The sequence below is a fragment of the Danio rerio genome, chromosome 21, assembly GCF_052040795.2.
Source record: "Danio rerio strain M-AB ecotype USA chromosome 21, GRCz13ab, whole genome shotgun sequence".
Lineage (NCBI taxonomy): Eukaryota > Metazoa > Chordata > Actinopteri > Cypriniformes > Danionidae > Danio > Danio rerio.
This window is the reverse complement of record NC_141041.1, coordinates 4,968,450-4,993,598: the sequence shown is the minus strand read 5'-3', so window position 1 is coordinate 4,993,598 and position 25,149 is coordinate 4,968,450. Positions and strand designations below refer to the sequence as shown.

Genomic DNA, 25,149 nt, shown 5'->3' with positions numbered 1-25,149 from the left:
CATCAGTCCATTAGGGCGGAGCCATCAGTGTATCAGAGTGCACTGCTGCCCCCTAATCTGTAAACTATCTGTCCTAAATAGCAATCGAGAATATAATTTGTAGTCTCAAAGCAAGGTAAAATGTATACCAAAAGTACCCTGACGGTCTTTTATTTCAGTTAATACTTCAAAGAGTAGAACAGTCTGTACTCTGACTGCTAATATTGCCAAATCAGCTAAAAAAAGATTAAAATTACACGTTTACTAACGAATATATAAAGAGTTGAAGTCAGAATTATTAGACGACTTTTAATTTTTTTTTTCTTTTCTTTTTTTAATATTTCCAAAATGATGTTTAACAGAGCAAGGAAATTTTCACTGTATGTCTGATAATATTTTTTCTTCTGGAGAAAGTCTTATTTTTTTATTTCAGCTAGAATAAAAGCAGTTTTAATTTTTTTAAAAACCAATTTTGGGACAAAATTATTAGCCCCTTAAAGTAATTTTTTTTCAATAGTCTACAGAACAAACCACTGTTATACAATAACTTGCCTAATTACCCTAACCTGCCTAGTTCACCTTATTAACCTTGTTAAGCCTTTAAATGTCACTTTAAGCTGTATAGAAGTGTCTTGAAAAATATCAAGTAAAATATTATTTACTGTCATCATGACAAAGATAAAATAAATCAGTTATTAGAAATAAGTTTCTTAAACTATTATGCTTAGAAATGTGCTGAAACAATCTTCCCTACATTAAACAGAAATTTAGCAAAAAAATAAACAGGGGCGCTAATAAGTCAGGGGGGTTAATAATTCTGACTTTAACTATATATATATACGGTTCAACACATACCTCGTTTTTTTAACACGGTTTTTGGTGCGGTGCGGTTCTCATGTCTTGACACGTGTTTTTTTTTATCTATAGGTAATAGGAACAATAAGAGGTTAAGGAGAAAAAATATAAACAATTTATTGTAATACTCATCTTGATTTACTTAAAAGCCAAGAAAAGTACAGCAGTTCCTAGTGTATTGTATAAAAAAATGAACACAGAAATCTTACAGCTGCTGGTAGCCCATGTACAAACTGGGGAACACATAAAATCCCACACTTTGAAAATAAACATACATGTGAAGTTAATAAAAATAAATTGGTCATTTCAAATAAAAATATTTGTACTTCAGTAAACATAAATAAACCAGCTTAATTATCTCGGTGCTGAAAAATGTGAGACTGTGTATATATATATATATATATATATATATATATATATATATATATATATATATATATATATATATATATATATATATATATATATATATATATATATATATATATATATATATAGTTTTACTAAAAAGAAACACAGAAAACAAGAGGTAATGATCATTTCTGAGCTGAAATGCCCAAAAATACTAAACAAAAGGACTTTACTCTGACAAGATGTTCAATACGTTTAACAGCTGTAAATATAGATGTTAAATATACTGTGTGTATGTGTGTGTTTTTATTTTTAAGTTATTTTCTAATAAAAGTATTGCACTCTGTGTGTTATGGATTGTTTTGTCATGTTGTTATGTTGTCATTTTCCTTTCTTGTCTCCCAGCATTAGTATTTATTTTCAGCTCTAGGTTCATTTACTGTTGAGGCAGGGATGAAGATGGTAAAGGCCTTATCTGATTGCTCTGATTTGAAAAAAAAAAAAAAAAACCTATGGATTTAGGACACAAAAGCTTGGCACATAAAACTTATTTTTTTTATTTTTATATGAATTATTTAATTTAATTTACTGCAATTCTCTGTGATATGGATATTGCATATACTATTATTGAGAATTTGAGATATCCATTTTTGTTTTTCAATACACTGTGCATCCCTATTTATTAACTGGGTAAAAGTGGCAAAATAATACCACTACTACTAATAATAATACTACTACATTTTTGCAAAATACAAATAAATATTAAGAAACATCATCATTATCAGATAAAATATCTAAAAATGGATAAAGAAAATGCAAAAAACAACAACAAATAGAACAAAATAAGTAACAAAATACTCAGAATACTAGAAATAGAAATGAGATCAATATAACGAGGTGTCTATACAAAAAAAATATATATATACATATATATTACCTTCCCAAAACTCAATGATTCCAGCTTTTAGCATCTGTGTTTGCCGTATGTGAGAGTCTGGAATCAGTGATTCAGTGTGTATTGAGAATGGCAGTGAAGAACGTCTAAACTTAGACTCGGAAAGGCTGGGAATTTTCCATTTGGGATTCAGGAGCTGCAGAGAAAAATGCCGAAAAGGCCCCAGCAATTGTTTATTGAGAGACCTTGTAAAAATTCCACGTTGAGCTGAAACGACTCCAAGTTACTGGAGCGCCTCCGTTTCAAAACACTCTACGGAGCAATATACAGCTAAACAATGTATACAGAATGTGTGTTCTTTCAAATAATGTGTTGCTCATTTGGAGAAAGTGCTCAGGATGATTAGTCATCTGGCAGTATTTAGTATACGTGTACAGTATATACCTATGTGAATGTAAAGCACCGCGTCTGCATGTGAGGGGCCCTTTTAAGGGTTATGAGCCAATTAAAGCCTGGTTAGATTTGCATTTCTAAAGCTCTAGAGGTGTGCTGTTACTTCACTAAAAAGAGCAAAGGATGGCTATAAACGCAAGTCTTTCCCTGAGGCTACACTATGTCAGTGACATTTAAGACACATGCTTTTATTTTATAATTATTTATGGTATTGATTTGAGGCAGGCGATATGACAAATCTAAAAATAAATAAATAAAATAAACAAAAACTAAAAAAATAATAAAAATTCAATTCATAATAAAGAAAACTAAAAAAATATTTTAAAAATACAAAAAATAACAACAATTTTTTAAATAACTTAATAAACTAAAAAATTAATAATACTAAGAAGATATAAAATAAAATACATTTTAAATATTTTTAAAATAATAATAATAATAACAATAACAAATAAATAAACAAATAAATTGAATAAAAAAAAAACAAAAACTTAATAAAAATTTTAAATGAACAAAAATTTGATTAAAAATAAAGAAAACTAAAAAAAATAAGAAATAAACAAAAATACAAACAAAAACAATAATAAATTAAGAATAAAAATAAATAAATAAATAAATATTTAAAAATAATTACATAAAAACTAAAACTTAAATAATAATAAATAATTAAACAAATAATTAGATAAACTAAAACTTAAAAAAATAATTAAAATAAAAATAAACAAAAAATGTTACGAACACAAATTAAATAAAAATAAATTAATAAATAAAAATAGCTTAGTGGTTAAGTCCACCGACATACAGCTCATGGCGATCAGAGTTCGATTCCCGGCTTGAGGTCCTGCCGACCCTTCCCCTTTCTCTGCTCCCAATACTTTCCTGTCTGTACCCTCCACTATCCTATCCAAATTAAAGGTGAAACTTCCCCCAAAAATTAAACAAATTAAATAAATTATTTAAAAATAAATATAAAAACTTAAAAACTTAAATTAAAACTGAACAAAAAAAAAAACAAATAAAGAAAACAAAAAAAATAACAATATTAGGAAAAATAAGAAATAAACAAAAAAAGCAAAATAGCATAATTAAATTTAAATAAACAAAATTAAATAAACAAAAACTTAAGTAATAAGAATAAATAAATAAACAAATTTACAAAAAAATAAATAAAAATAAAAAACCTAAAAATAAACAAAAACCAACAATAACAACAAACAAATAAAATAAATAAATAAATAAAACGAAAAAACTAAAAATAATAAGAATTTAAAAAGTCAAAAACAAAAGCTTTTGAAAAATAATAATAATTAATTAATTAAATAACAACTTCAATAAAAATAAAAAATGAACAAAAAATAGAAATAAATCATTTAAAAAAATAAAGAAAACAAAATAAATAAATAAATATCAAAAATATAGATCATGATATAGTACCATTTCTGTAAACTCAGTCAATTAATAGTTTATATGGTGTATAAATTATGAAAAACTATTACCAGAAACAGCCACCAAAAAAACAGAGAGTAAATGATAAACTTTTTAGATGATCACCACTTGCTTAGATATTTTATCATCGTTTTTATTAATACTTTGAGTTTTCATTTTAATTTAAGTTGTTGCATGAATTTTTATTTTTTAAATGTATTTCACATGCTGTGGATTTTCTCCTAAGCACTTTGCCAAAATGAATCAGATTTACATTTACACACTTTTATTTCATTTGACGTTTGTTTTATTTCAAGAAATGTGAAATAGTTTGAATTGTTTTAGTCCAACAGCACCAAAAAATTACTTTAGAGAGCAATCCTGCATTTACACCTCCTTATCTCTCAAACACACACTGAATATTCACACACCATTCACACGCAGATAGAAACACATTTTTACAGACTGACCGGTCCCACAGACGACAGATAACGAAACCAAAAACACCTCAGTGCCTTTAAGAAACACCACCAACAACTAAACCTTCCTGTTTTGTTCCTGCTCTGACATTTGCTTCACTTCCTTGTTGCTTTGGAGTAATTAATATGTGCAAATAATAACTAAATAAAACCTTTTCAATGACTATAAATGTCCATTTCTCTTTATCCTGAGCCTAAAGATTAAACCTAATGGAAATGAATGCATCATTAGCTCTTACACAACCGAACTGTTGACCAGGCTGTGCATTAAAGCTAATAATATTGTAAATAATGTTCAATTTCTAAGACGGACCAATCGTTTCACTTCACAAAACCTCAGTGTGTCATCAGGAGCCATTACTATTGATTTGGACTCGTTTGTATGTGCTTATTTGTGTAATCTAAAAAAACCTGTCACCAGAGTGGCACAGTGGGTAGCACAATCACCTCACAGCAAGAAGGTCACTGGTTTGAGTTCTGAATGGGTAAATTGGGATTTCTATGTGGAGTTTGCATGTTCCCGTGTTGGCGTGGGTTTCCTCCGGGTGCTCTGGTTTCCCCAACAAGTCCAAAGACATCCGCAATAGGTGAATTGGGTAAGCTAAATTGTCAGTAGTGTATGTGTGTGAATGAGTGTGTGTGGATGTTTTCTAGTGATTGGTTGCAGCTGGAAGGGCATACGCTGCGTAAAACATGCTGGATAGGTTGTTGGTTCATTCTGCTGTGGTTAACTGAGGTGGATTAATAAGGGACTAAGACGAAAAGAAAATGAATGAATGAACCCGGCAACTTTCACGGTCATTACATGATGCACCAAGGACCACAGATTCAGCTCAAAATCTTCTTTATTCTTCTACTGAAGAAAGAAAGAACATCTTGGATGACATGCGAGTGAATAAATTAACAGGAAATTTTCATTTTTGAGTAAACTATCCTTTTAATAAAAGAACTGGACAATTTTTTTACATTAGATTAAAAAAAGAGCATCGATAACAGTATTGATAAAAAGCCGTATTGATCTATAAAATTTAAATGATCATCCCTACTCACCACAATGCAAGTAAATTAAAATGTAAGTGAATGAACTTTTCTTTTGAAACACAATGCACATGTCTAGTCACAATAACCAAACACAAACTTTTTGCACACTGATAACAAACACGTTTGTTTTAGCAAATTGTGGGAACGTTTACTGTACAAACTGTATTTTGTATTGCTCAAAGCCCTAAAAAAAAACTCAACAAACAAAAAATAATAAGAAGGATAAATTAAAAATAACAAAATAATAAAATAAACTAAAAAATAAATAAAAAACTAAAACTTAAATAACAATAATAAATAAATAAATAAATAATTAAATAAAACAACTAAACTTAAAAAAATAATGAAAATAAAAATAAACAAAAAAAAAGTTACGAACACAAAATTAAAAATAAAGAAAAAAATAACAAAATAAAAATAATAATAAAAATAGCCTAGTGGTTAGGTGCAAAGACATTCAGTAAAAATCTGCATAATTCTGCCTGCGCAGTATGGGCCTACCTATAACGCATAATTCTAGCCAACGTGTTTTTTAATAGATTGATTAATAAAAACTAAAATGAGCCTATGTATGAGAAAGTCTGACCTCTCTGATTTATATTTGGTGACTATAGCCCCTTTCACACATACAGTTTGTGTGAACAGGCCCTTTTTGAAAATACCGGTAAATTCGTTCTAGCAATTTTCCGAAAAAAGAGAAGTTGTAATATAACTGGTAAATTGCCAAAATGCTGTGTTGTGTGAAAACATAAGGAATATTGCCTGAAAGAGCGCGTGCACATCTAGAACACGCTGACGTGAGACGGCTACTTTAGCCAATAAGAAAACTAAGACGCATTCCCGTCCGCGCGGTTTATGAAAAGCCTTTGAATATTTTTGCAGATACATTTAGCTGCTAGATGTTAGTCAGATAACATTTCTATGTTCCTTTTCAATGCCAACTGTGTAAATAATTATCGATAAGATGCATATGATAAGCCGTTGCTTGTTTACCTTCAAGCTCTTCTTCCAATTGCTTGACGCCTTGTGCCGAATATACCCATGAAGCAGCTGGTGAGAGCCAGCACACACACGTAACATGTACATCTCGACATGCGAAAGTGTTTCTCTATCGAAGTTTTCATCGAAGTTGTTCACAATACTGATCCATCCACAGAGTTTTTAAAGTAGTCAAATGTTTACGAACACAAGCGCGGCCGTTTAGAGCTCATTTCTGGTTAATGATGTCAGAATTTAACGGTATTTTGGAATGGATGTGTGAACGGTCTTTTCCGGAAAAATTTGGTAACGTCCTCGACTGTGTGAACAGTGCTTTTTTTTAATTTACCAGTAAAGTCGTTCTGTTTACCGGTATTACTGTGAGAAAGGGGCTAACGTCTGTGGGTGTCAAAATAAAGTGCACATTTTTGCTTGTAATATACATACATTTTATTTTCCCCCCAAATGTAGTTGCATCACATTTGTATTTTTTTTAATTCCCAGAAAAGTCATGCTGAATAAAAGTGTATGTACACAATTATGTCTGGCTTTAGACACATTATTTAAAATGTGTAAAACAGCTATTAACTTTTTTTTTTTTTTTAATCGGGCCAGTGAAAAATCCGGCAGGTCAAGAACAAATCTGGACCACTGGCCTTTGTGTTGAACCCTGCGATAGGTCACAAAAACAAGCACACACAGAGAGCAAAAACTGGAAGCAATTCAGTGCACTTCAAGTATTTCAAAAGCATCATCTAAACAGACAGTTTCCTCATATCCTTCAGAAAATAAACAAATGAGCCTGTGTGTATGTATGCGCGTGTGTGTGTTAAAGATCATCTCTGCCCTTTAGAAGCCATTGGAAAGGATTCACTTTAACACAAGGCCTGCTGTAAGTGTGTTTTGTCTCCGTTCTGCCCGCACACTGTCTGCAGATCCAGTCTAGACCAGCACTGACCATTCATGAGACGTCTGCTCCAACACAACAACACACACACACACACACACAGTCTGCTCATTTACGGTGCACTTGCTTGATATAAAAGCCTCTTTCTTTGAATGCAATTACACTTGACATTTTTCTCCAGATTCCTCCGTGTTTTTCATCTCCACTATGAGGATAATACTTCATGCTGCAAAATATAGCTCTGCTCATTCTCTTATGATGCAAGTTATTGTTATAAATATTTTGACACAGTAAGCAAAACTGACTTCTCCCATATAACCTCTAGAATGCAACGTCACCTCGCTGAAAAAAAGCACAAAAAATAGCACATCAGCGGGAAAACAGGAATGAGCTACTAATACAGAAACTGTGCTCTCGGGTTTGTTCCTGCTTCACTTTAATCTGAACATCATGTTAATAATAGACAGATTTCTGAACATTATGGGCTGTCTGGAGTCACAGTGACCGATTCAGGATATGTGGATGACTGATCAGTCTGAGCATTGGTATACATTACTTGCTCATGTTGAATTAAAGAACCTATGAGACATCTTGATTATGCATCACAAAAACAAAACAATTTACGTTCTCAAATTAAATGTATATGTAATTTTGGGAAACTTCACAGATTGTACTGATAATCATAATGAATCTTAAAAGTGCAGTATGCAAGTTTGACACCCAGTGGTTGAACTAGGTTTTGCATGCCTGGTTCAAAACACACACACAAGCACAGGTTGCCAGATTGACAACACCAACAGGTGCGAGGCTGACTATTGAGCCTAAAGGCTGATTTAAGTAGTGTTCCATATAAAAGCAACGGCATGCCATAGTAGGGATATTTTCCATATTAAAAGGAGTTTTTTTCCTAAACAATACCAGTAATTAATATATTAGAAACGGCTTCTGTTTCCCCACAAATAAACAACAGGATAAACTGACAATGATCACCTCAGGTACACCTCATGTGCTTTATTCAGTGTTAAATGCTAATAATGCACGCTTGAATGCCATTTTACATAACCAGGGTATCTGCACATTTTTTAACAGGAAATTTAATACCTTTTAAGACCTTTTTAAAACCTCTAAAATGAAAATTTAAGACCTTACCTATACAAAAAAAAAACAGGAAAATGTTCACTGTGTCAACACAGAATGATGTGGTGAAGCATTAACGTGGCACAACTCACCAGAGCCACGCTCAAGACAGGTCAAAGGGACGCAAAAACTTTTATGCCGAGTGCTGTTTGACCTTACAACCCTGACAACAGGGCACCGGTCTCGTCAGTTGACCAACGTCTAAAGTGCAAGTCTAAGTCTTTGTTGCTGCGTTCATGGACTCATCGAACATTATGATGAAAGCGCCCTTGTTTGCTCGTGAAATTAGTTTCTTTTTTAGGTATGGGGCAACAACAAATCGTGCTAAATATACTGTTTTGTCTCTTCCACATGTGAACGTACTCGCACACTCTGAGTCAGGGATCATTGCTTGAAAAACTAGGTGGACTTCCTCATTTAAGGTGTACGAGTGGTGGCGGCTTGCGGTTTGAAATACCCACAGTATTTCGGCCTTAAATGTAACTATTCGCAAAGCTGCAGAAGGCATTGCTTGAAGTGGACGGCCTTGTGGAAGGCTGAGGTCGAAGTGCTCGATGAGAACTTACTTATGGGCAAACTACTTGCCTAAAACTACACATACTTTTTGTGCTTCTCTGCTTTCATGTGTGAATCGAGCGCTTTGCGGCCCATTGTCCCCAGTTTTATCGTCTTTTTAGATAAAGCACACCTCCCTTCATGATTACTGGCTGTTTTCTTTAGCCACCCCCGATACTTTTCGTCCTCCAACCAATTGTCATCAAACAAACATTTGCCCATACTTGCGATCAATGCAACGCACTCATCAATCACTTACTTGTATGTCACCTATGGAATGATGCAGGTTGCACCCACAAAGTGCTGCCCCTAAATGTTGCGCTGGTCAAATATAGGTTGAAAAAAATAAATAAAAAGACAAGTTGGACATGAAATTTAAGATCCCACATGAAATTTAAGACCTCCTTATGGAAAATTACAGAATTCAAGACATTTTCAGACCTTAAAAATCTAAAATTTTATTTAAGACATTTCAAGACTTTTTAAGGACCCGCGGGGACCCTGATAACATTTATTGCCATACTACTGAAAGCAGCAGCAGATAGTTCAGCTCAGATCTGGAAAATAAAACAAACTGTTGAAATTGAACTTCAGAACTGTGTCTCAGTGCAAGCCAACACATATCAGTGATTCAGCATCTACGAGTGTTAAAGAGGTTTAATGTCTGAAGAGTTCAGATGCAAAACCGAATCCAGCAGACCTCTTTTCTTGTAAATGAGCACTCTTTATCAGCCTCCGATAATTAGGTTCAGAAGATTCATTTTATATGTAATGATAAGGTTATTATAGTAAATAAAGACTTTTTTTTTTTTTTTTTAAATGTCACTTTAGACAATTCTTTGGTTTTTAACAAGGTAAATTTTCTTTTGGGTCAAAACCAGCTAAATCCACCTATCGGGACAAGACAGTGTAATTAGCTGAAAATCACTAAAGATGCCATTAGAAATTATTTCACCAACATAAAAAATTACACAGACCGCCTGAAATTTAAAATATATAAATCTGCCAAGTAAGTGGCGGTTCATTCTGCTGTGATAAACCAGGGAAAAACCAGAAGGAAAATGAATGAATGAAATCTGTCTGGTAAGTGCATTAATAAATCAACAACTTTAAAACTGACATTAATTAAATCTGAACAATCTGTTGTCATTTCTGATATTTGGGATTTAGATGTAATGTAAGTAGAGCAATGTAAACATTGTAAATATTGGAAACTAAGCTTGGTACTGTAGATTTAAATAATGTAGTGTAAAACATTATGAAACATCAATGTTTGTCCATTAATATAAAAGCTTATCAGATGTATGGGTATAATGAAGTAATACAAATAATCTATAGTTTAATATATTATATTTATCTTTTAAAAAATAGCTCACATTAGCAAATAAAACACAAGGTAGGCCTACTGGGCTAAAAGGAGAAGTCTCTAAAACAGTTTTTAAAAGCTGTCATTCATTCATTCATTCATTCATTCATTCATTCTCACCTTAAGGTTTTGGTCTCTTGTTTATCCTCATAGCATTCACGTGGGATAAAAGAACAGCATCTTAACTCTGTCTTTCGTGAAGTTGCCGCTAAATCGGACTCAAAGTAGCGTCGATGCACAAAAAAAATATGAATGCATGCTACACTTCCAACTGTACAGTGCTTTCTTTTTCTTATAATGCACAGAGTTTTGAGGTAAGGGACATTTTCATTTGCCATTAACTGACAATCGGACAGGCTCATCCAGTTAGACTCCATCTTTTAAAATCAGAAGCAAAACTGTTTGTTGAACATGTACTACGTGCCTAAAGCATTCACTCAATGTCATTATCTCATATTTGGCGGAAGTGGCGTTCGCATCTGAACTCTTCATATATTAATTAGATTGCAAACCGTACCATTTTGTTGGAGTTATATGGTTATCGTGTTTCATCTGATGCAAAAAGCCAAATTGTTCATCACTGCAAATCGGGTCACTTAAAAAGTGTTGTTGAGACTAGGGATGCAATGATTTAAAATTGGTTGTACGATTACAGTCTAAGAAATAATCTCGGTTTCATGGTTATCACAATTATTTGCATTCATTGATTTCAAAACCCCACTTGTTTAAAACTAAAATAATTTTAAATTTGGGTTTGTAGTTCAGGCCTAAATACATATTTCTTGCCGTTTTTAAAAGTTCATTTAATAGACTATATAAAAATCTGTGGATATTATTGATGCATTTTTTGGGGTAAAATTGCTACTTTTACTGTTATTCAATGTGTTTTTGGTCATTATCAATGCATTGTCATTGTCTTCAGTCTTGCTTGCTCTTTGCGCTGACAAGTTGCTTCTGCGTGCAGTATGAAAGCTCTAATCTGTTCACATGGATGCCAAAAAAACCACACGCTGCTCACGCTTGCCATGTGAAACAGGCTTGAGTCTTTCAGCACTCTGTCTGAAAACACTTGATTGATCTCGCCTGGCGGATCAACACTCGCCGCATGATCGCTCTCATTAGCGCCATAATTTGTAAGTGGGTTTGCAAACCCTTTGTACTTTCCATTGCTTCTTCCTCAAACTTCAGTCGTATGCAGTTCCCACGGTCACAAAAGCCACCTGCCATCTCAACTAGGTGTGCCTGAAAAGCGTGAACGTATTGCATGCGCTTGCGCATCCCTCCATTGCAAATAACAAACTTGAACAAGCTTACCTTAATTAATAGCCTCAGTCATAGTCAGTCCAGTGTGCGAGGTTATTAGTCTCGCTACTACTAGCTACCCTTTGTAGTTGCTACAGTTGTGTTCAGTGCAGAAACAGGGTGTTGAGAAGACTTTATGATTAACTAACATGGCAAATTAAATCGCGGTTAATAGTGAAACCGGTTAATCGTCGCATTCCTAGTTAGGACACAGGATTACAATATAATCTGCTCACCTAATCTTCATGTTTTTTATATTATTTAAGGGTGTCACGATCCTCCAAATCCTCGATTCGATTACATTTTCGATTCTAAAGGCACGATTCGATTCGATTTTCAATTATGAATAACTAATTAATTAATGACCAATTAATTATTTGTAGCCTATCGTTTAAACTACCTGACCTGCATGGTCTGTTTTACCCATAAACAAATCATACAGTAAATGAATAAAGGCAAGATACACACATAATTACCACCTGTCAATCACTTTTTCTGCGGGACTCGTGAATAGGCAGTGATCTGTGTCGTTATAATGGAGTCGGTAAAAAAGACGCACAACCAACAGAAACCAGCCAACAGTATCTGAGGTGTTCGCTAAAATGACTAAGTACAAGTGAGTGAAAGATTGAAGCAGTCCTCTGACTGCCTGAACCCACTGTCTCGAGCCCATGGCTGTGTGTGTGCGTCTGTGTTCAAGTGATGTGTGTTTTTAGAGGTAGAGAGGAAGGAGGACTGTCCAGAAATGCTACACGCCACTGTGGATGTCAAATCGTTGTCGTTCTAAAATGCCAAAAAACAACAAAGACAGTGTAAACAGGGCCTGAGTGTGTATTTTTCGCGAGCAGCTTTGCAACGGGGGCGGGCGGAGGATCGCGATGCCGGTGTTGTCTATCGGACGAACCCTAATACGTACATAGCAGAGCTTGCAAAACTGTGTTTTTTTGTCGACAACACGAACGTTGTCAACATAACTTACTGGAAATCCAAAATGCTTCCACACCGGCGACTTCATTGAAAGAGGAAAGGGTTTAAGCTCTGTCGACGGGTCTCCTGTATCTGCAGTTCAACAAGCTCTTCAACAAGCCTGTTTTTTTCCGCTTGGCAAGCCAAGCTGCCGTGACATGGGGGCGTGGCAGCATCGACGATTCTTTTTTTTGATTCGATAATCGAAATTGAGCATAAATTTCGATCGATTTCGATTAAAAATCGAAATCGTGACACCCCTAATATTATTCAATACTAATTCTTAATAACCTCATGTGGAACTCTGAATCTGCGTTTATTTCACAGTCTGCTACTGTCCACTGGAGGTCGCATTTGGGTCATAGACACACACTTTGAGAGCCTTCATGACTGAATGAAATACGCTGTTTTACATGAAGGCAACCCAGGGTGCTGAAATTTAATTGGCTAAACATGTCAGGTTAAAGGGACTAAAACAAAGACAGACGTTCTGGCACGTAATGCACATCTTCAGAGCAGAATATCTGACTTTAGCATTGCTTTTCAGATAAACAAGAACGTTCACTTAGCATGTTTCTTAAACATCGGCAAACATATTATGGTATTTCAATGCTTTATAAGAGTCAAAAACTCACAGCACCTTTAAACAAGGACTACATATCTGACTAGTTTTAACTTCATGGTTTTATGAAACAAACTCAACATTTTATCCAAGTCCCTGTGTACTCCAGGTGCATCTCGCGAACACACACAAAGGGTCTGTTGTTTAACTTGCTCTCTGTTTATTCTCCCCAAGGGCAAACTGTCCCCATCTGCTGCTAACGGCTGGTGTAAAGATGGACACAAACCAAACACACCAGATCATGCATCCATCATCTGCAAAAACACCACGCGCACTCGATTCAATCAACAAGTCCAATCACAGGAATTCAATATCTTCACATTCAAGGATCTTTCAAGGACCTTCCAGGATCCTCAGATTCAAGGACTTGACATGGGGACATACTTCAAACCAGAGCAGGGATAGATCAGGTTACGCTGTTACAGTTTTCATGCGTCAAACACAAGCACTTTTGCATTCATTTTTGTACAAATGAGAAATCTGACATTCTATTGGTCATATTTTTGTTTGCATAAAAATGAAAAATGTTTGGTGCATATTATCTATACTGTACTCTAACATGATCTAATATTAACCTGCATGGATTTGATTGAAAAAGCACTGAAGCAAATGTGGCTGTAATTTTAATTGTACAAATAAATAAATACAGGAATAAATTTATTTAATTTTAAAATGTATACATGAGAAATAAAAAAATACAAAAACTTAAAGACAAAAATTTACTCTCCATTTACTCGCTCTTAAAGGGACAGTTCACACAAAAATTACAATTTACCCTCCATTTACCTCCTTTTAAAGGGACAGTTCACAAATAAATACAATTTACTCTGTTTACTCTCTTAAAGGGATGGTTCACACAAAAAAAAAAAGTTATTCACTCTCCATTTAATCCATCTTAAAGGGACGGTTCATGCAAAAATTACAATTTACTCTCCATTTACTCGCTCTTAAAGGGACAGTTCACACAAAAATGACAATTTACCCTCCATTTACCTCCTTTTAAAGGGATAGTTCACAAATAAATATAATTTACTCTGTTTACTCTCTTAAAGGAACGGTTAACAAAAAAAAAAGGCAATTTACCCTTCATTTACTCACTCTTAAAGGGAGAGTTCACACAAAAATCACAATTTACCCTGCGTTTACTTGCTTTTAAAGGGACAGTTCACAAATAAATACAATTTACTCTCAGTTTACTCTCTTAAAGGGATGGTTCACACAAAAAACAAGTTATTCACTCTCCATTTAATCCATCTTAAAGGGACGGTTCATGCAAAAATTACAATTTACTCTCCATTTACTCGCTCTTAAAGGGACAGTTCACACAAAAATGACAATTTAACCTCCATTTACCTCCTTTTAAAGGGATAGTTCACAAATAAATACAATTTACTCTCAGTTTACTCTCTTAAAGGAACGGTTCACAAAAAAAATGGCAATTTACCCTTCATTTACTCACTCTTAAAGGGAGAGTTCACACAAAAATCACAATTTACCCTGCATTTACTTGCTTTTAAAGGGACAGTTCATAAATAAATACAATTTACTCTGTTTACTCTCTTAAAGGATTGGTTCACAAAAAAAATTGCAATTTACACTTCATTTACTCACTCTCAAAGGGAGAGTTCACACAAAAATTCCCCTCCAATTACCTCCTTTAAATGGGACAGTACACAAATAAATATAATTTACTCTTAGTTTACACTCTTACAGGGACAATTCACACAATAAACAAGTTATTTACTCTCCATTAACTCACTCTCAAAGGGACGGCTCACAAAAAAATTACAATTTACTCTCCATTCAATCACTCATAAAGGGACAGTTCACAAAAAAGTACATATTGACTCCGTTTACTTAATCTTAAAGGTACAGTTCACACAAATAATTTTTTTCTCCATTTACTCCCTTTTGAAGAACCAGTTAACACACGAAAAAAAGTGATTTACTCTCCATTTATGCACTCTTAAATGGACATTTTACAAAAAAAATTTGTCAAGTAAGCAATTAGGATTGTAATGTGAGTGAACTGCCATTGTTTATCTATAGTAGTCTTTGCATAAACAGAGATACAGAGAGGAACGAGGTTTAACATGTCAGAAATGTCTTTGCATGCTCAAGGTGTGTCTTCGGTGAACAAGTTTTTACTCATAATGACACTGAAATGAGCACTTAACATTTCTCACCACTAATTCAAACTACCAGCACACCGGTGAGACTCTAAAGAGCTTCAGAGATGGAGTTAAAACCACTCAAGACAATTAAACATGCATTTCAGTGCAAAACCACAAGCTCAGCAGCGGAAAGGAAATAAAAAGCCCTACATGTAAAATGCCAATTCCCACAGATGACAACTTGGACTGATCTCTTAGTGTGTAAAAAAAAAGTTCAATTAGAGTAATGGAAGTCTACGATGATGCATTATAGAGTGATCTAGGCCTTGTTAGTTTAATTGGTGAATGAATCATTTAGGGTGATTTTGAAAACTGGTTTAATGAAAAGATCTGAATCAAAAGAATGATTCATTTACAAATCAGACTGTTCTCTCTAAGGGTGTCTTCACACGTAGTCTCTTAATTCATTTTGGACAGGACCAAGAAAGAAAATAATAGATTTAGTCCTGGTTCTCCAAGTGATTTATAACTACCAGATCTAAAGACTAGTGTTGTCTCGATACTGGAATTTTACAAATGTCCATTTCCCGTTAACATTTGAGCGCATTTTAAACAGCTCTGATTTGCTATTGTGTTCACATGCTCAACAGAAATGACTGTGATTGGCCCGGAGTTTTATCAGTTCACCAAACTAACTGCTGTTTACAGGGTGTTTATCTATAGGCTGACATACGATTGATCCGCTGATGAATCGCAGCTTTAAAATGCTCCAGTGTCCCTGTATCTGTGTTTATTTTTATATGAAATATTACAATTTTATATTTTATATTAAAACAATAATAATAATCTTTAAAAAAATTATATATATATATATATATATATATATATATATATATATATATATATATAAATATATATATATATATATATATATATATATATATATATATATAAATATATATATATATAAATATATATATATAAATATATATAAATATATAAATATATATAAATATATAAATATATATATATAAATAAATATATATATATATATATAAATATATATATATATATAAATATAAATATATATATATAAATATAAATATAAATATAAATATAAATATATATATATATATATATATATGTATATATGTATATATATATATATATATATATATATATATATATATATATATATATAGTCAGAATTATTAGCCCCCCTTTAAATTTAATTTTCTTTTTTAAATATTTCCCAAATGATGTTTAACAGAGCAAGGCAATTTTCACAGTATGTCTGATAATATGTTTTCTGCAGGAAAAAGTCTTATTTGTTTTATCTTGGATAGAATGAAAGCAGTTTTTAATTTTTGAATAACCAATTTAAGGACAAAATTATTAGCCCCTTTAAACTAATTGTTTTTTCGACTGTCTACATGTTTAGAAATGTGCCGAAAAAATTTCCTCTCCGTTAAACAGAAATTGGGGGGAAAAAATAAACGGAGGCGAATAATTCAGGGGGCTAATAATTCTGACTTTAACTGTGTGTGTGTGTGTGTGTGTGTGTGTGTGTGTGTGTGTGTGTGTGTGTGTGTGTGTGTGTGTATAATGTCTACACACTGGGAGAACATGCAAACTCCACATAGAAATGCCAACTGGGCCAGTAGAGGTTTGAACCAGCCACCTTCTTGCTGCGAAGCGATAGTTCTACTTTATTTAAGAATCCGACAGCTGCCTCTCCTACAAACATGGCATGATGAGCAGGAGCAGATGTGAAGGCTTCCAGTGAATAATGAGCAAAATTATATTCTGCTTCTGATTCCCACGAAAAGCTATCATATGACTTGAGAAGACACATAATAAAGTGCTACTTTTAGCGCTCCCTTTATTGATTTCCACCATACAAAGAAGTCATGTGAAGTAAAATGAGATACTGTATGTGTCTGAATTCACTCTGCTGCTGCTGTTTCATGATCTCTAGAAAAGCAGAATGGGTAAGATACTTCAAAAAAGTAAATAAGTATTAATTACTAATGTTGTCACGACACTGGAGTTCAATACCAATAGGTACTGAAATGTTAAAACCCTCCATTTCCCGCTAACATTTGAGCGCTGTTGAGCGCGTTCTTAAACAGCACTGATTTGCCACTGTGTTCATGTGCTCAAAAGAAAGGATATGATTGCGGTGAAGGTCATCCGTTCACCGAACTCACCGCTGTTTACCAAGTTTAACCACTAGGCATCAGACATTTAAAAAGAATATATTTTGGAGCAGTTAGCACGATACCATGATACTAGGGCTGGACGATATGGCAAAAAATTATATCACAATATATTTCTTAATTACGGTCGATAAGATAAAAATTCCGATATTCATATGAACAATATTAAAAACTGCCAAGAAACTGAAAAACTGAAAATGCAAAGTCTATAATACCTCCAGGCTCTTATAGCTTTTTTTGTGATTAAAAACAATACAAAAAATTTATGTTCACTTTTTATTGGCATTTAGCCTTTACAAACAAGAAATGTGAAATAAACTATTAAATAAATAAAACTGTCAGACTCAGCATATTTATTTATATAAATAATAAATAGAGATATTTTTTAGAGATATTTTCTGTATTTATTATTTTTTGTGTCACTTAATTCTCTTTTGCCAACTATTTTATTAATTTGATAATGTTAATGTATTACATAAGCTATTTTATATGCATATCTAAAATGCTTTGGCATTCAAGTTTGCTTTGAATTTGAAAGAGAGAGAAGCAGATTTTACTGTCGGTATGTGCACATGGCTCCTGAATAGCATAAAAGTAACATAAATAGCGATATATATATATATATATATATATATATATATATATATATATATATATATATATATATATATATATATATATATAATTTTTATTTTTTTTTACTTTAAAGGTGCAGTAGGTGATCTGCCAAAATGCTAACCGCTTAGCATATTATCTTTGGACGGCGGGGAGGGACTGTGATTTAAAGCCACACCTCCTGAAATCACGAGTGCGCGCACCGCGTCACAACTGCAGACAGACAACCTACTAGTTCATGTCATTCGACATGTTTAACGTGCAGGAATTACATGTATTACTGACCGTACGTTCACACCGAAAGCGGCGAGAGCAACCAAGGTCGCTCTGGCCGCCCTGGCGACAACGCTCTCTGCCTTCAGCTCCTGCGGCGAGAGCGTCAAAACTCGCTACATTGATCTCATATTTAAAGGAGCCGTTGCAGCATATCAGTTACATTCCTGCATAAAACATGTTTCTAGCGTGAAAATGTTGCGCACTTCTTATCAAATTCATACAACAATGGAAGATCAAGTTGCGTGTGGTGTGGCTTTGCTCTATTTATCCAATATGTGTCCATATGTCTGAAATATCCTGAAGCAGCAGTACTGTTTTGTACTGTCACATCGCGTGAGATTCCCGCTTTTTTAAGATAAATATATAACATTAATGAACATCAGTAACTCGCCAGTAACTTATTTAATGTATGTTCCTGTAGGAAAAAATTGTAAATAATTGGAAATCCGGCGACCGCAATAATCAAACCCTTGGGAACAACTGTGGTCGGAACCAAAGTTCACAGGTCTGTGTTCTCTGAACTGCTATCAAGCGATGGACGTCTTCATTCTGATTGCTTGCCGCCGAACCGCGTCATAGCTCATTACCATAAAGTTGACTTCATTTCAACTCTCCTCGACGCTCACGCCGGCGAAGACGCGCCGCGCTGATCCTCGCCGCTTATCGCCGCCGGCTATCATTGAAAATGAATGACTTCCGGCTACTTTGACGCTCTCGCCGCTTTCGGTGTGAACGTACGGTGAGCCACACCTACATGTTATTTCAGAGCGAATATTTAGAGTAGAATGGTAAACAGTATAGGAAGGCTGTCATTGTTCAAAAATGAACCAATGTGAATATAAATGCAACTTCAGCTCAATAATGCAGGCTAGGCGGAGTAGCGCTATTCACTGATGTTTTGTTGTTAAACTAAAAATCTACATTATAGATGCTGTAAAAGTCCCTTATGAAACTGAAAATAATCACATCAATCTTCCACCAGGAGATTTCAGTGGCTGAACAACACTTCTGTGCATATAAGCCATTCATAACAGAACACAATCTGACATCAGCTTAGCCTGACTAAAATAGTGTTAAAACAGAACATTACCTGTCTAACAGTAATACTTTAGCCATGGTGTCGTCCTTCCTCCAGCGTGCTAAAGTAACTCCAATATTGATTCAGGATTTTTAAAAGTTTCAATTCAGCATTTGATTTCTCCCAGTCTGTCTTGTGACCACGCAGCGCTTATGCAGGCAGGCATGCGCGATTGGCGGATCTGCGTGAACAGATGCACAGAAGTCCGAATCTACATTTGCTGACAGACAGTTTGAGCTGCTTATCGTAATTATGGGAGATGTCAGTCCAACAATATTTAATTGGATGAACAATTTTTTTTAGTTTTATGGCTTATCCAGAATATAAAAATACATATAAATACATTTATACAACAAAAAAGCACAACAAAAAATGCATCTGAAGACAATCACCTACTGCACCTTTAAGCCATTGAAAAGAATTAGTGTAAAATAGTTTCATAATAAATAAAATTATCATAAAAATTAAATTACGTTTTGTTTTTTGCATATAATTTACTATTTATGTAATTTGGGTAAATGGTGTGTTTCAATCCGGCTACCACCGGAAGTACATTTCAAACCTGTGGGAGTACTGTTATGGCTGTATTATCATTCTTATGCTGCTGTTACACTCATTATATAATCAGTGGCATAAAAATCTCAAAACGACAATAATATCACAACAACTTCTGTGACCATATATCGCAAAACAAAAATTCCTTATCATGACAGGCCTAGTACACACAGGCTTTTGTTTCAACCCAAAAACACTGAATCCGGTCAATCATGAAAGCGACCTGCGCAGATCAACACACACACCACTTTCTCAAGTGAACAAAGACAACATCACACATGTGAAGGAAAAAACATAAGACCCACGCTCGCTCAAAAACACACACATCTCTCGCCTCAGGGTCAGCGTTTAATCTGCAACTTAAGAAAACAACTCGCTCTAAGACTGAATTAAGCCAAAATGCACCATAAAATAGTCAATAAAACAATTGTGCTCTGTGTGAAGAACCTATGCAAATATATGTAAACCACAGTGTTGCATAATGGCGGTGCAACCAATATGAGGTGTAAACCTACAACCTACAGGTTACTAAACTAGATTTTAACCACTAACCCACATCATAACCAGCAGAAAGTATATGGAAATGGTTTCATTTCTGAATTAATTGGTGAAACTTTTAATTTCTCATTGTAAGGTTTACCTCAATCTAAGTTTAAAGTCAAGCTTTTAAGTTTTAGGGGTTTGTGGGATTTAAAAGGAAGCCCTCTATATATTTTTTGTTTTTTACTCACCATAGTGCTGCAATTTTTGATGCAATTATTATTTATTTATTTAAATTTTTATTGACTTTTAGTGCACTTTATCTAACTTGTTTTTATTTGTTTTAATTATTTGTATTATTTCTAGCACAATGCCTATATAATTAATGCAGGTTTACCTCAATTTAACAGTCTAAATTTAAAGTTCAATGATTTTAATCCCACTAAATATGATAAAAATTATCCTAAGCTTTAAAAGACAACTCTATACCTTTGTAAGTGGAGAACTCCCTATATAGTTTGTATTGTTTTTGAACTACTCTTGTTTTTTACTCACTACAACACTGCAATTTTAAATCCAATTATTATTTATTAATTTCATTTTATTGACATTATTTTAGTGCACTTTATCTAATTTGTTTTTATTCGTTTTAATTATTTGTATTGTTTCTAGCACAATGCTTGTATAATCAATGTATGTTTACCTCAATCTAACAGTCAAAAGTGAAGGTTTCAAGCTTTTAAATCCCACTAAATATGATGAAAAATTACTCTAAGATATAAAAGGCAGCTCAATAAATTTATAAGTAAAAAAAACTCCCAATAAAAATTTATTTTTATATATATATATATATATATATATATATATATATATATATATATATATATATATATATATATATATATTGTTTTTTAACTATTATATTGTTTCATTGTTTTTTACTCACTAAAAAGCTGCAAATTTATACACAATTATTATTTATTCAAATAATTTTTATTGACTTTATTTTAGTGCACTTTATCTAACTTGTTTTTGTTTTTGAATTATTTCTATTATTTCTAGCACAATGCCTATATAATTAATGCAGGTTTACCTCAATCTAACAGTCTAAATTTAAAGTTTCAATGCTTTTAATCCCACTAAATATGATAAAAATTATCCTAAACTTTAAAAGACAACTCTATACATTTGTAAGTGGACCACTCCCTATAAAAATAGTTTTTTTATGTATTGTTTTTTAAACTGTTCTATTGTTTTTACTCAATAGGGCACTGCAATTTTAAATGCAATTATTATTTATTAATTTCATTTTATTGACTTTATTTTAGTGCACTTTATCTAACTTGTTTTATTCATTTTAATAAGTTGTATTGTTTCTAGCACAATGCCTGTATAATCAATGTATGTTTACCTCAATCTAACAGTCAAAAGTGAAGGTTTCAAGCTTTAAATACCATTAAATATGATGAAAAATTATTCTAAGATATAAAGGCAGCTCAATACATTTATAAGTAAAAAAATCCCAATAAAAATATTTTTAATATACTGTTTTTAAACTATTATATTGTTTCATTGTTTTTTTACTCACTAAAAAGCTGCAATTTTATATGCAATTATTATTTATTCAATTATTTTTCATTGACTTTATTTTAGTGCACTTTATCTAACTTGTTATTATTTTTATTTTTTTTATTTCTAGCACAGCGCCTGTATAATCAATGTAGGTTTACCTCAATCTAACAGTCTAAATTTAAGGTTTCAAGACTTTTAATCCCACTAAATATACCGAAAATTCATCCTTAGAGTTAAAAGGCAGCTCTATTAGCAAGTAGAAAACTCCCTATGGATATGTACAATGTAAAAAAAAAAAAGTTTTTCACATTGTTTACATATACAGGGCTCAACAATAAGGACTGCCAGATGGCCCGGGGACAGCGTGAGAGATGCTCGGGACAGTAGACTGAATTGTTACTAGCCCGATCGGGGCTGTGCTGGCTTGTCACTAAATTAAAAAAATATATATATTTTTTTTTTCTTTTTTTGCTCGGGCCAGTGAAAATTTTGGCAGGGCAAGTAAAAATTTGAGCCACTGGTCCAATCTGACCAGTAGGAAAAACCCTGATATATTATTCTTAAAATATCCTATTGTTTCACTGTTTTCTCACTATAGCAGCAATTTTGGATGCAATTATTATTTAGCAGTTTATTTTTATTGACTTTTCTTATTTTAGTGCACTTTAGCTAACTTAATTTTATTTTTTTAATTAATTAGTGAAAATCTTTAGCACAATGCCTGTGTAATCAATCTAAGTTTACCTCATCCTAACAGTCTAAACCAGTGGTTCTCAAACTGTGGTATGTGTACCACTAGTGGTACGCAGATTTCCTTCTAGTGGTACGCGGAGGAATTAAATGTAATATGTACATGCTACATATATTTCAAAATGTATGAAAAAATGATTTATATGAACATGACATATAATAATATTCATTATATGACATATAGCCTATAATTCTGAGGTCCAGGCAACATTTTCAGGTGTCAATGAATTGGCTACTATATGTTAATACTTTACATTTAAGTACAGCACTTTTCTTAAATGTTGACTTTTTAGTTTGCTTGTTTTTTTTACATACAAGCACAGTACAGTGTTAACGTTCAGACTATTTATGTTTAAAGTGGCTGACAATAATAAATATTCTTAACAATAGGAATTAATCTTGCCATGTTTTTGAACTGTGCAGAACTGTAGCTGCTTTACTACGCCACTGTATTTCAATAATGCTCATTATGGTGGTACTTGGAGAGACCATTTTTTTTCCTGAGGTGGTACTTGATGAACAAAGTTTGAGGACCACTGGTCTAAACTAAAGGTTTTCAGTCTTTTAAATCCCACAAAATATGATGATGATCATCCTAAATTTGAATAATCATTTCTATTTATTTGTATGGACAAAAACCCCTTTATAAATGTATATTACAGTTGTGTAATATTTTGTTTTACTTATTATAGCACTGCATTTTTAAACAAGTGTCTTTTTATTACAGATTTCATAACTTGTTTTTATTTCTGAATTAAGTGGTTATACTTCTTCCTTTAAGCACAGTGCATGTATAATAATGTAATATTTATCTCAATATCTATCTATCTATCTATCTATCTATCTATCTATCTATCTATCTATCTATTTATATATATATATATATATATATATATATATATATATATATATATATATATGTGTGTGTGTGTGTGTGTGTGTGTGTGTGTGTGTGTGTGTGTGTGTATGCATTTACAAAAGTGTCATATTTTAAGATAAATATTCTAGTATTTCATTATATTTGTTTCTACACACGACAGCACTGCGTTTTAAATAAATCATATATTACTTTTTTTTAATTCAACACTATTTGTCTAGCTTGTTTGTGTCTCTTACGACTCTCTTAAATTTTAATAACATTTACTTTATACACAATGTTTTCTCTGAACTTTTCCCCAGAATGAACCCCTTATAGGAGTCCAGTAGTAATTACATCAGCTTTTTCATCAACCAGATGAGATCCACACAAATAAACACGCGTATGAAACACTGTGGAAAGTGAAAACTCAAGGACAGAAACACCAAAACTCAATAATTCATTGACTAACTCGAGACACGCAAAGTTAAGCGCACACGCTCAGTCCTGGGCCTGCAGTCTAATGGTTTTCCACGGGTGGAAAATTAAAGCTTGTCTTGTTGTTCTCCAAAAAGCCTGTTGTGTGGTTGAACACACCCAGAACACCCTGAGAAACACACACACACACGCGGAGCAACTCACCGGCTTCAGTACTGAGTGGATTTCTGGCTCCTGTGGCGTATAACTGATACATGTCTCTCCGCCGGTCCACACGGTCCACAGCGGCAGCTCTCACTCCCGCAGCCCGAGGAAAGAGTTGAGGAACGCGGATAAACCCGCCCAGGAAAACGCGTCACTTCAACCGCCCCGGGACGCGCATGTTTTGAATCTTACTACGGCGAAGGCCCGGCTCATGAATATTCATTACGTTACTTTACGTTAGCCCTGTAGGCGCAGCTGATTGGCTGAAACCAGTTTAGTGGACGGGAGGCTGACGACGGATTGACGAATCGCTTCAGTTTAAGCAGAGCTTAGAATCACAAACTATGTAGTTTTGTTGTGTATACTATTTTTGCTTAACCATAATTTAAGTAAAAGGAAGGAAATTAAGTTATTTTGTTAACCTTAATTGTAAAACAGATATTTTAGATATCAGATGTATTAAACTTAGTCCTGTCAACATTTTGGAAATTGTCTGTTTTTATTGAGATATTGTTTTAAAGGTTCAGGACACCCCGGAGAACTTTTTTTATATATATATTAACAGATTTGTGTGTGTTGAGCATCAGTTAAGACAATGTTAGCACCTGTCAGCTTTAATTGTGGGGAAAACTGGATAATTTTGAGCTTTTGTCAGCTAATTTCAGCTTCCGGGTTTAAAAT

The 25,149-nt window shown here is 33.3% G+C and overlaps 2 protein-coding genes across 2 annotated transcripts in view; one reads left to right on the top strand and one right to left on the bottom strand.

Annotated features, from left to right (window-relative positions):
• The window catches only part of lrrc8aa (leucine rich repeat containing 8 VRAC subunit Aa), a 46,745-nt gene extending 22,182 nt beyond the window's left edge, over window positions 1-24,563 (bottom strand). The window contains 1 exon segment of the mRNA NM_001029949.1: window positions 24,469-24,563. The gene's annotated coding sequence lies outside the window, so the exon portion shown is untranslated.
• Window positions 1-25,149, top strand: part of cdk5rap2 (CDK5 regulatory subunit associated protein 2) — a 635,428-nt gene that overhangs the window by 315,779 nt on the left and 294,500 nt on the right. The window lies entirely within an intron of this gene.